At 37.1% G+C, this 14,478-nt stretch overlaps 1 protein-coding gene across 1 annotated transcript in view; it reads left to right on the plus strand.

Annotated features, from left to right (window-relative positions):
• The first annotated feature begins 4,982 nt into the window (after positions 1-4,982).
• The window catches only part of LOC124152655 (monocarboxylate transporter 12-B-like), a 44,993-nt gene continuing 35,497 nt past the window's right edge, over positions 4,983-14,478 (plus strand). Inside the window, exon 1 of the mRNA XM_046525686.2 lies at positions 4,983-5,067. The gene's annotated coding sequence lies outside the window, so the exon portion shown is untranslated. The remainder of the gene's footprint in view (positions 5,068-14,478) is intronic.

Below are 14,478 nucleotides of genomic sequence, written 5' to 3' on the forward strand. Positions count from 1 at the left end.
AATACCGATATCAATGTCAGTTCATAATAAAATATTTGCACGACTTTATATATCACCAGAATTATGCGATATGAATAGAGATAATCGCTATGATATTTACTAAAACTTTATATTTTGGGCAGACTATAGGATATAGACCGAAACAGACTACATGTATAACGTAATCCCCTATTGTCTAGGGGATTATCACGGTTGAGTGATTTCTATATCTGAACAATAGCGACTGGCAAAGTGGAAACCCCCCATTTGCTGTGGCAAGAACGCGGAAGGCCTCAACGGTCACTGATCGAACTGTTCTATACATTAACACATAATTATGCGACAATAATTATCAGTTGTTCCAAAGTACTAGGCTTATGGTTATTATTATGTAGCAGCAACTGATAAATTAATAGTTTCAGGCACGATTCTTCTGACCATTGCAGCAAAGTTCTTGGAAGTTTTATTTTTTGTGTATTTTCTAACCGAATCACCGATAGATTGATAGAAAATGTGCTTACAGCTGATTGCTATTTCGACTTAGTTTACGAGAAAATACACACGGTAATCTTTCTTTCTGCATATAACACAATGTCTAGCAGAACAGAAATGCAACTTAACTGATAAATCATCTTGTCTGGTAATCTCAAATTCTACACGTTTTATTGACCAATTTTGTTATCACGTGTTCTTTACCTGAATGCTCTGAACATGCTGAAGGGATAGCGTGTAGTTTTTTCACTGTGCATAATATGATGTTGACCGATAGCTTCACCCTGTCAAGTTAATCAACAACAAAAACACATGTCAGTTTGGCTGGAGCTCTTTATTGTATATCCTTTCGTATGATATACGGATTCTCATTCTTCGTTTCTCCGATAGGGGTCGCTTTGCACAGCGTAGCGAAAATAGCGCAGAACACATGTCAAACCTGTCAAATGTTTAGTCCATAATAAGCGAAGTTTGAATCCAGGAACAAAAAGCTGATACTTATTACAATTTCAAGTTGGAGTGTTCTTTTCCTTTAACATTTTCAATTGAAAATCAAACATATGTAAAATCAAGTGAGAGGTACAGTTTCTTTTGCTCGTTGGTTTATATCCATCATACATGGAGATAACGTGCAGAATAAAGCATGCAGTTTCTTTTTGGGAGCGTGGAGTAACGGGGTGGACATCGTGCCTAACAAAACAAAGAATAGAGTATTTTAGATAGTTCGTCAAGGTCATCAGGTGCGAAGAAATAGACTTCCCCATAAGCTTGATAACACACGAAAAAGTTCTATTTTAATACAGTTACTAAAATAAGCAGACAGGTGAACGTTGGCGACGCCATCCGCATGGCTGGCACCGTCAATTACATACTCAGTCTGTTTCGTAAAAAGACTGAACTTAGAGTTTTAGACATGGAAGCACCAAAAACCCTGATGGAAAGACCAATCGGCAGAGCTTTACTTGCGAACTATCATCCCACAAGTATCTAACTAAACTAAGATGTGGAAACCTACATTCACATATAAAAATCGGCCGTCACAGCAGATCTCCCGGCCCTCTGCAAGAAAGATTCTGCCCCTTTTGCAAATAAGATAGAGTCTGAAATACGCTTTCTCCTAGTGCTGCTGATGTCATTTCTATGCCGATCTTGGATACGGCGTGATACCACATTCTGTGCTTACCAATCTCATTGTATTGCTAAGTAATTTATTTACTGTTAAACCTCTCTCTGTTTTAAAGAAGATTGCTTTTATGATAAGCGATATATTTTACAGATGGCAGCAGCTTTGTTATATGTTTTCATACACACTTATATACATATTTTATCAGTGTATCCTATTTTATCAATTGAACTATATATATATATATATTTAAATACTTTGATGTTCATATGCAATTGGCTGGATGTTAAACATACTTTAATTATTCCAATATACGCCTTATTCTTACATGCGACATTCAAATAAGCCAATTCTGACTGTCTGTCATCTTATCCTACGACAACTGATGCTACTAGACTAATAACAAAACCGCCTCTAGTTCCGCAAGGGCGCATTGTGAGCTCCTGGTAATACTATCATGTCCTATGGTAGAACAAGGCAGAAATTACGAAATGACGCGGATGAACTAGCCGTATAATTAAAACTGAATTATGATTTAAACCCTCCTCAACTTACTGACCAGATTAGGACACAACTCACGACCTTTTTTCCACACAATCACTCTAAAAAGCTTTTCGTCATAAATAAATATGTATGAGTGGAAAGAAAGAAAGGAAATAGTGTTAATCTTGGATTCGAACCAGTGACAAACACATATCCCTTTATTCAGGCACCCTATGTCAACTTTCATAAGTTTTTGTTCATGTCGAGATCTGGGTATGGTGTGCACATCATTTTCTGAGTGAGTGTGTATGGTTTAACGCCGCTTATAGAAATATTCCAGCAATATCACGGCGGGGGACACCAGAAATGGGCTTCACGCATTGTACCCATGTCGGGAATTGAACCCGGGCCTTCGGCGTGACGAGCGAACACTTTAACCACAAGGCTACCCGACCGCCCCCATCATTTTCTGAACTGCACTGTATCTATCCGCAGCATTAGAGGTTTAAAGGAGGAATATTTAACAACATAACAAGACATATGACAGTATGTACCATACAAAACATATGACAACATGTACTATACACGACATATGACAACGTGCACAATGCAAAACATATGACAATATGCACCATACAAGACATGCGACATTATGCACCATACAAAACAAATGACAATATGCACCATACAAAAATATGACAATATGCTCCATACAAAACATATGACAATATGCACCATACAAAACATATGACAACATGTACCATACACGACATATGACACTATGCACCATACAAAACATATGACAACATGTAACATACACGACATATGACAGTATGCACCATACAAAACATATGACAACATGTACCATACACGACATATGACAATATGCACCATACAAAACATATGACAATATGCACCATACAAGACATGCGACATTATGTATCATACACGACATATGACAATAATCACCATACAAAACATCTGACAATATGCACCGTACAAAATATATGACAATATGTATCATACACGACATATGACAATAATCACCATACAAAACATATGACAATATACACCATACAAGATATGCGACATTATGCACCATACAAAACATATGACAATATGCACCATACAAAATATATGACAATATGCACCATACAAAACATATGACAATATGTACCGTACAAAATATATGACAATATGCACCATACACGACAAATGACAATATGCACCATACAAAACATATGACAATATGCACCATACAAAACATATGACAATATGTACCGTACAAAATATATGACAATATGCACCATACACGACAAATGACAATATGCACCATACAAAACATATGACAATATGCACCATACAAAACATATGACAATATGTACAATAGCAGATAGTTATGCCATTTGAGAAGTAATAATGTATAAAGACGTCTGTACCATAATACTGCTAGTTTGCTATATTTCCCTTGATTTAGTCTAGTCCCAAAACATATGGATCTAGTCTTGGGTACTGTATCTAGAGGTTCCCTAACACGTTCACCGTGTACCATAGACAATGGTGTGCATTTTCTAAGAAAGATTTCTAAGAAATGTTGCATGGTTTCTTTCAGTAATTTGGAAATTTTCGAAACTCCAATTTAGGAAAAAACATTAAGTTATACACTTTTACCTGCTATTGTAATGCTAGTTTAAACTGTTTACTTCCTTTCAGTATGAGTGAGTTAGTTGGTGGGGTTGGGGGCGGGTGGTGGTGAATGAATTAGGCCTGTGAAACTCCCAAATATTAATACTTGCTAACATTTTTCAAACAGTTTTTGATTGACTTTGAAGATATGTTTATAATCCTTTTTTGAACCGCCAAATATAATAACTTTTGATTTTTAGAAATTGAGTTTCACAAATCAGAACTATATATGTTGATCAGGGAATGGCGTGTTTGTAGGATTGACGTCTTTCGTTCATTTTCTTACATTGACAAGAAGCGCCTTTTACTTTTCTACACACACAAAAGCTTGAATTACTGATTGTGTTGCCCTTGAGCTGGGGGATATCAGGCGTAGGCGTATAATATATAGTCTGGAAGGTAATTTAAGGTACCGACGTTTACTACAATATCTGAAAAACTATTGGACCTACTCCAGTCAAAGTTGGTATGAAATTATTAAACAGTCATACATAACTGGATATTACATTTAAAGACAATCGGTGCATGAATAAAAAATCTGTCTATTTAGCTATCACTATATTTCATCAACAACCAGACCATTCGTGACCAACCAGACCTGTTTTCTCACGGGTGGAACGAGCATTCATTGTAACAGCCATCTGCATCATGCTACCCCTGCGTCACAGGGCCATATGACACAGTTGAACCAATCAACTCAACTCGAAAGGGTGCACGGCAATCACGCACGTTGAGACGCCCAACGCTAACACTGTATTCGTGCGTGAGTGATTCCCGTGCACCCTGTTATGTATGACTGTTTAATAATGTCATACCAACTTTGACTGGAGTAGGTCCGATAGTTTCTCAGCTATTGTAGTACCTTCCACACTTTTACCTAGTTAGATTAATTTTATCTGTGTAAAGAACAAGTATTTGATTGTATTACAGTACTGCTGCGGCGACGCAATATAAAACAAAATATATGACACTGAGATCACTGTTTAATGAAATTGATATATAAAATCTTACATACAGGATTTATTATGTACAGTTGTTTTTAAGTTTCAGAATTATTTTTTATAGCGGGTGGGGTATACAAATTGAAAAAAATATAGCTGTACACTTCAGCTCCTTTAGAGATTTGATAGCTTGTTTATTTTACGTGCGGCGCAGGGTATTATCAAATTGTCTAGTTATACAATGTATATAAGAGCATCAATAGAGTGCTCTCCCTTGGCATATCAGCTGTGCGTGGGAAGCCAGTGTTTGTGCATGCATACCTTGACGCTTGAGTGTAGGCCTAATCAGCAAGAGGTTTGGGGGTGAGTTGGACGAATAATCGCTAACAGTATAGTCAAGTTTATGAATTGTCATTTTATTGTTCACAATATTAATATCTGAATTTAAGGCCTAATCACTGACTCTTAATTGACCTTCAGGCGTTGATGCAGATTCAATCACTCCAAACACTGCCAGCAGGTGCCCTCTCCCCTCCAGCAGACATGCGGGTCACTGGTCACGTGCTGGTCACTGGTCATTTTGTTATTGTGTACACCCTGTGGGTCGGCGGTGACCGTTAGATTCGGTTGTTTTTTAAGCTATTGTTTTCTATATTTAGTAGGCCGTTACGACACATGTTCCTAGAATGTTGTTAAGACCATGCCCCAGCCCGGGCTAGGTTAAAACAAGAATTGCAGTTAGATCCGCTATCTGTCATAAATTTCCTAAAGCCAAGAGATGCAATAGTGAAGGCCAAACTAACTCTATTTCTGAGAGATGGACAGCTACTCGAACGTATGTAAACAGAGCAGCCAAGGATAAAAATGGAATCATATCAATATAAGAAAATAGAAGTCATAACCACACAAAAACAGAAATTATGTGAATACCAAACTCATGTGTATCTACTCACACACAGTAGTCCCAAAGAGGGACAGGTCAGCCAAAATTGCTTAAAGGGGCACTGATCTAACGCATTTCCCCGGACTGGTTGTTGCCTTTGTTATTGTTTTTTCCCCCGTGAGTACCCGGATGATACGCAACGCAACTGAGCGTGACCAGAGACTGGGCTACCGTCTGCAAGGACAGCTAAATAAACTTGGAGGCTGGAGGCAATATTTGTTTTACGCATTTTTGCATAAACACTGATTGGTTAACTGTGATCTATAAAAATTTCGACAAAGGGCGCATGTTAATTAATTTCTCCAGCCTAAACAAACAGACAAAAAGAACGACGGAGCTCATCGGATGTCGTCATTTGGAAATACCCGAGATGGTTATAGTTTAATACTAACAAAAGTATCCTTGCAGTGAAAGCATTTTCGGATTTCCGATTGCGTCGATAATACGATTACTACTCCCTTGTTGTCATCAGAGACCATCCACGTTTTCTCGTATAACCCTACACTTGTGTATTTGTCGTCATTCACTTGATGCTCAGTTAATGAATTTATTACAGGTACAATTAGTGGCAGCACCACTTAGATTACCTGACAAAGGTTCCCATTTGGCATTTATTGTGTCTGGGGTAATTATTCAATCTAAATCCAGGTTTGAAGTGAGATGAAATGTGTGTTATGTAATATGCACGTGGCATCCCAGCAAGAGATGAATGATCAGTTGATTTACTTCTTTTTTTTGTAAATCAACGGATCGTTCCTAGCCATCAAAGGATTAACAGAAAATACGTTGATTGATTAATCACTGTTTTCTTGCACAGTGGATATGTCAAAAGTGAGTGTTTACATGTCTAGGTTTACTAAAACAAAGGGAATACACTCACATCATGGCGTGAAGTGCTGATGTAAAAACAACATACTTTGTTCAAAGGGTTAACTGATAATACGTTGATTGATTGCTCATTGTTATCTATCACTCAATGGATTTTTTAGGAACCGTGGACGTTATGAAAATAGTTGTCACGTGGGCTTTCTCAGCCGACCCTTGAGACTTGACACCTATGTGAAACACCTGAAACAATCTAAGTGATCAGTTGAGAAACGAACACGAAACGATATATATCTTTTAAAATATTTGATTGTTACAGAGACACGTGACATCGAATAAGTTTCTTTGTACAGCTGCAGACGAGTAGGATATTGTTCCTTTGTGTGCATGGATATTCACGGATACATTCCTCGAACAAGGAAGCTGCCTAAAATTTATACACATAAATTTGGTAGGTTGTAATTATGGTATTTGCATTTTGTTTTCCTTCATTTGAACCGATTAGTTCTTGTTCCTCTACATCTTGGTTGGGAAATTCTTCAATGCGCGATAGACGTTGTTTTCACAAGTATCCTTTGTAAGCGTGTATATATTACCGTCAATTTGTAAAATCTGATTCTCTCAGGCAATTTATAAAATGTGTAAATATTTCAGGCATTTTGACTGAAAAATCTGTCCAGATTGACTAAAATTGATTAAGACGATCCAACGGTCCTAAAAACACCACAACAGATTATTATGTAGGATGAGAAGCCAAACAACATAGACATGTACTTTTCAACGTAACATTTTCAGTCTCTTGGTGATGACATTAAACATCAAAATGTTTGGAATTCGTTATCCTAATAATACAGATGGAAATGTTTTTCAGTCACTTTGTAAAATAACTGAATATTTAGACGTTTAATAAATTTGTTACACATTTTGACAGTAAAAAAATATACACACTATAAAAAAGCAATGCTCAGGTGAAATATTTACTTTGTGTTGCAAGTCGAAATAGTGTAAACAAAAATCGCAAAATTACCAAGCAAGTGACTTATCAAAACTTCGTCACCATTACCGATGCTACCCACAAAGATACCTACATTTCCTTATTATCTCGAAAACTGTATTTAATTTTGTTGATCAATATGACCATACGCCCTTATTACTACCCATTGATTAATGCGCTTACGAATAGCGCAGCAGAGGTCGCGAACAAGTCTAGATTTCTGCTATACATCCGGGTACTCACTGGGAAAAAACAATAACAAAGTCAACAACCAGTCCCGGGGAATTGCGTTAGATCAGTGCCCCTTTAAGCAGAAGGTGACCTCTTAAACACTTAATGCAACAACAACAACAACAACAACGACACATGCGCTGATTTAGGCCTAGTGCATGGGAACCTGGATTTGTGAAAGCTTCAGCATCACAGTCCAGGAACTGACAGTAGACTTTGTGCAGCCCTTGGAAGGTTGAGTCTTCTATTCCGAAGCCTGTACGCTAATCAGATTTCCTTACTCATGTAATATCAAGGCCTGAAAGTATCAGCATTAGGTAGGTTTTGTTTGTTTGTTGTTTAACGCCGCACTTAGCATGTGTTGCTGAAGACCTATTCTACCCTGGATGTTCAGGGGTCCATTTAGTAGGTGTTTTTGCAATGGTGAAACATATAATTGATAGCCCGTAAAAAGAGGCTTATTTAAGGAGTAACCCCTCCCAACAGTAGAACAAAGCACAACCACATTTGTCTTCACAAGATGTCATTTATGCATTAGAAAATGATGGTTGTGGTGATTCCTTTTGGTGGCAGACATGTCTTTTGGTGGTAAAATGCACATTTGTATGACAAAATTAAGTAAATCAAATAAATGTCTCTTAAAAAAGTCAGTTTGCACATTGCAATGCTCATTTTATAAACAAAATCAGTGTGCAAATAAACAAGAAGCAAAATGGTTTAAGTCGAGTAATCGTCCAAAATGTGTCAAAAACTGGAAGAATCACTCAATTTTCATTTTTAAATTATTACAAAACTATAGATAATGTAACCTCCATATTGACAATCATGTCGTGTGATATCTCAAAATCTGCCTGAATGCTTTAGGAGCTTATGAAAAATTCCACAATTCCCCCATTAATATAGGTATAGTATAAAAAATGAAAATGTAATAAATTTGATCTGTCCCCCCATCCTGTTGAAAAACCCACAAATATATGATAGTATATTAAAAAAATTACAATGACTCCACTAACATTCTTGTACACCAGATTGTTTTATTTGAATAAATTTATATGAATTTATATGAATTTATATGAATCGTTTCAGTATCGTACATACATGAGCTTGAGAAATTTGATTTATCAAATATGATGGACAAAATGGCCTCCAAGATGGCCGCCAATGCAGGAACATGACAATATTTTGTCTTCACTAAGGAATGTATGACAAATTTAAATGTCAAAATTTAGGTTTCGACCAGGAACTCCATCTATCGTGTTATTGTCATATGTAAGATAATTTTCGCCTATGTTATGGACTATGATTGCTGATCATATTGACTTACTAAATGAAGTGTCAATGTGTAGCACTTTTTTGCAATTGCTTCAATATTGTCAGTAATTCATGAACAAATCCATTATTTTTCTCCAATACAGTAAGGAACATTTAGTCACTGCCACCACTGCCACTGTCACTGTCACTCATGGCCTCAGGTTCATCATCATGTGCATCAGGTTCATCATCATGTGCAGATGTTTGGCATCCAGAGCAGGTGCAGTGTTCAGTATGTGGCAGCCATATTGTCGTCTGAAACATGGCTCTCAACAAGAGTTGCTTGAAAGCATCTTCTATAGGTGGAACATTGTAGCTGCCTTGTCAGTGTTGGAGGCCTGGACATAGCCTAGGTCATCCAGGGTGTTCAAAAGTATAGCAGGAGGACGAATGCTCTAACCAAGTTTAGGGACACTTCTTGGGGGCTCAATACAAACTGACAAGTTCTTCAACATTTCAACATGTGTCAGCAATATTGAGAAAGCTGTCTTCTTTGAATTTATAACCAGACATCCCCATAAGAATATAATATTTCACAATGTTCTAGGCCCAGAGAATACCCTTGATTATCTCAGCTCAGCGCAATAACGCTATTGAAGCTTGGGTCCCAAGCAGTGTATCGTTAAGTGGCACAAGAATGTGAGTTCAAATAATTTTTATAAGATCTTATCCTAATCATTCTCTCAGCTTATTTGTAGTCATCTAATATGATCTGTTTTCATATTAGATGTGGGCACACTCCACCGACACACCTACCAACCGACCCCTCTCTCTAACCCTCCAACCCTCTAAACCGTTTGAACAGTTTTGGTACTTGGTGTATCTTGCTCTGGGATGCTAACAATATGACAACATCAACACTAAGCATGCTAAGCAAGATATTAAACATGTCCGTTAACTTTGTACATTTCTGCAATCTTTGCTCGACTCTTGCTTGCTGCTGTATTTATCAAAGCAAAGTGATAAAATAGTCAAGTAATCAAGTATTTAATGTCTAAATGTGTTTTGACTGACATCGCACAGCGGTTGACATATCTCTTCTGACTCTTCTTGACTCTTGATTGTTAACTTTGTACATTTCTGCAATCTTTGCTCGACTCTTGCTTGCTGCTGTATTTATCAAAGCAAAGTGATAAAATAGTCAAGTAATCAAGTATTTAATGTCTAAATGTGTTTTGACTGACATCGCACAGCGGTTGACATATCTCTTCTGACTCTTCTTGACTCTTGATTGTTACGACAGTAGATGTATGTAAACTGCCTTGTGTTGACTCGCGAGTGGTAGGGGGTAACTAATGAAGGACTCCAATAACTATGTTCCACACTGTTGGGATATTGAGCCCCTGACATGTGTCACATGTCACTGACGTGTAGAGTTAAAACACACAAAGACTTGTTCCTTTTAGCGACATAAATCCAAGGCATGTTTACAGCTAAGTATGTTTAAACCTTTTTTTATTCCTCAACACAGTATTGCGGTCTACAAATGTGGTAACATCTTATAGACAGGACCCTTAAAATTCAGTATTGCAGCAGATAACAGCACAAAATACTTTTTGAATAGTTATAAAACATCAACACGAGAGAACAACCAGTCTTGAATATCCGCCAATACAGATTCTATTGGGCGTAACAGCAAAATAGCCATGAAAATTATATGAATAGATCACTGAAAATCAGTAAGAATGGTTATCATGTCCTGCCCTACCGGTAACACATGCCACTGGCAAAATTGGCATAAACGTAGGCTAGCACTGGGACAGGTCCAAATTTACTACCCGGGTACCCATCTCCCTATTACCCGACCCTACCCAGGTACCCGCTGTAGGTCTCAAGAGGAAGGTACAAACTGTCAAATTGAGAAAAGTTTGACTGCAGCCCTGGCAAAATGTGTTTAGATACACGTATAAAACGATCTGATATACACTGAAGTTGACTGAAGTTTTATTTTTATTGAAACATATAAAAGTCAGAAGGAATGGGCGTAGTAGTCAGGAAGAACTGCGAACATTAGTGAATTGTAGTTCAAACATACAGTTCTAGATAATTTTTTACTTTAAACAATATATCACGTGACTAACCACGGGTCCGGGTAGTCATGTGGATACCTGGGTCCTAATCAATACCCACCCTACCCGAGTACCCAAGTTACCTGTCCCAGCCCTTACGTAAGAGTTGTATGTTTCCCTCCATGCGGCGGTTGTCTTTAAAGAGACCAGAGAATCAAGTAATGGACCAGGACTAAAGATCGGTATATTCATTTTGAATTACGTCTGCTGTGTACAAGTGCAGAAGTGTGTTTGGGACGCAGCATGGCTACATAGCCACAATATTGTTTTTATGCCATTAGTAAAGATATTTCTCGTTGACATCTCGGTCATATTCATATGTTGTTCTATGTATTAATTTAGAACTTGACCTTCAAAGTGACATTGACCTTCAAATGTACCTCCTAGGTGGTTTAATTAATCATTGATTTTAGGCAAACCTTCAATAATATCCTACATAGAAAAGGTATTTGCAAACGGTGATATGTATGTTTTGTATAATTCTATTATTAATGAAATTAGCAATGGGAATATAAAAATGCACATTTTGACAAAATGGGGTGTGAGGTAACATATTACCATTTTTTTAGATATCATAAAAGCTATGTGGAATATGAAAACTGCCGTCTCCTCATAAGACGTGTCAGCTCATTTTGAGATATCAAATGGCTTGGTTGATAATACTAATAGTTCATTATGGTTCATTTTCCAATAATTGAAAAATGAAAACAGAGCCAAATTTACTATATTTTGGCTTCTTTTCTAATAACACAATTTGTGAGAGGCTATAATTAAAATAATAATAATAATTCAAGTCTACTATGTGTTAACTACCACATAAATGATGAAATAAGGACACAATGCATACACATCCTTTTAAGGGGACTTTTTTTTTATTTTCTATATTTTTACAAAATAAAAGTGTATTTTGACCCCAAAACAGTATCTGCCACCAAAACATTTGACCACAACCATCATTTTCTAGTCTGTTGGATACAAAAACATAAGGAAAATCTAAGTTTGCTTTGTATGTCGGCAGTTTGAATGTCTGGCCACTATCTATAAGCATATTGTTTAATAAATTGACCTGAAAATTATCAAGATGATTAGTTTGGATATCAAAGCAACATCTTTTTCACATAAACTTTTCATTAAGACTATATAACTAGATTTAGTAGTTTTTGATGATTGACAGCTAGGTTTCTTCTGGCATTACCATTGATTGCATGGTGGGGTTTACATTGATTGTGTACACAGAGATGTCTCCGCATCACACACAGATAATGTTCCAGGGCCTGATCTATAGCTGATCTATAGCTGATCTATAGCTGATGTATGGCTGTATAAAAGTGCAACCTATTATTGAAAAATGCAGCCTGATATTCATGTCTTCTTGCACCAAGTGCATGAAAAAATTGTGTCTGACAAACCCTTTCTTGTCCACACAAAACTGATCTTTGAAGTTTGAACGCACTTGATCAACACCTCCTACGTCTATTTGCCATACAACGCCACTATAATCTGTGTCATGCTTTCTTAGCAATGCTTAGGCTTGACGTCATCAAATTAGAAGTACTTCCAGATTTTGTGCACATGTTCCTATTACGTTTTACAGCAATGTGTTCTTGATTCATGTGACACTGTGAGCAGTCCGCCCTATGTTTCACCTTATGGGACCAGGATGTACTGGCTAGCGACCAGTTATCGCCCTTTTTTCCTGTTATTTCTGAAATATTCTGTGTATAAAGAACCAAACAGAACCAAACTTTTTTTTTGTAAAACTATGAGCAAGTACACCTATTTCTGTCCAGGGAAAGACTTTGAGTCCATTTCTGTTATAACACGACGAGAGGGAATCAAAACAGTGGAATTTGAACCTAAATTCCCATTGACTAACTGTAGTTATCAGTGGCCAGTTATCACCATCGTTTAAACAGCAGTCCCAACATTATCAAGTGCACTGCTTCAGTTATACAAATTACATTTTTTTTAGCTCTGGTATCGCACTCAATTATTTTATCCATGAAAATTAATAAATGCTTTGCTTATCAATTTGTCATCTGCATGCCAACTGATGTAAGCCAATATTCCGCAAATTAATCTACACATGCTCAAACATGACGCCATGTACAATGGATTTCGCAATATATATACAGGTTACTGTATGTGTTTTTGAACAATTGCTGAATAAGGTTTTAGAATTGTGTTTTGGGAAGAAATGACACAGATGGTAAGCAATGGCAAAAGGTTTTGTTTGGTGCAAACAAAAACTTGGTTTTCAAGTCAACATGCAACTGGTGCAAGTTAATTCAAGTTTCATGATTACCGTATGCAACCTAATAAGCGCCCAGGGTGCTCTCAACAGAAGTAGGGGGCTCTTATTAGAATATTATTTTGGTGAAAAAAGCAGGGTTGAAAGATCGTAAATTTCTTGGTCTATGCTCACAGCCAGAAATGTCTATACGACAGGTACATGTTTCCAGAATTTAATTGTCCATAATTTAGGGTGCATATAACACACCAGTATGTATTCTACACAAATGAATAAGTCTTGTGTACATTGATCAATCGGAAGGGGTGCTAATTGGGATTGTTCACTAGCCAATATGTAAGCAAATATCTCCGTGGGTGCTTATTAGAGCGGGGCACTTCATTTCCCACTGTCTGCCTATTTATTTTTAAAAAACCTATTTCATTTAAGCCTGGACTGGAAGTCAGGGGACACATTCATGTGATGTGTTTTACATTATTTGAATATTATTACAACTATAAATTTTATGGAGGAAGAGTGTAAGATTCAGTCATCCTATTCTAAGTTCCAAATAATGTTTCCTTATTGTACAGTTTCAGGAAAATGACATGACTTTACAGCTTAGCAACAATTAGTACAATGTACTGTTTTGTTGAAATGGGTCACAGGTCATTTGTTTAGATGTTCAGGTGTGTCAAGGGGAAGAATACTTGAGATCCGTCCTCAAACTCAGTGAATGTTGTCCTAAAAACAGTTCCTTTCTTGTCATGAAGATTGACAAACATATCCTATTCAATTTGTGAATACCCAGGCCTTGGTTTAATTCATGAGTCATATTGTGCATTACGCATCTTCCTATGTGCTTTTGTAATGTTTGGCAAGATTGGTTTTGTGAAAGGACATTTGAGTTGGTGCACGATACAAAGCAGTCCGAGGTTGTCATGTCATTGTCATCATGACCCAAACACAATCAGGAAGAGTAACTGAGTCAGATACACTTTCCTCTGACCCTTTTCCCCAGGCAAGCGTGTCCACAAGCCTATATCAAAGCCTACTTCCTACCCTTGCCACATCAAGGCCACTTTTTTTCTTGGCTCGACCCTGGCGCCACCTCGCGTAGATCATGAGTTGTGCCCCTTGTAATGAAAATCTTATTGTATATCCTTATCTC

Source organism: Haliotis rufescens, unplaced genomic scaffold, assembly GCF_023055435.1.
Source record: "Haliotis rufescens isolate VD_foot unplaced genomic scaffold, xgHalRufe1.0.p SCAF_9, whole genome shotgun sequence".
Lineage (NCBI taxonomy): Eukaryota > Metazoa > Mollusca > Gastropoda > Lepetellida > Haliotidae > Haliotis > Haliotis rufescens.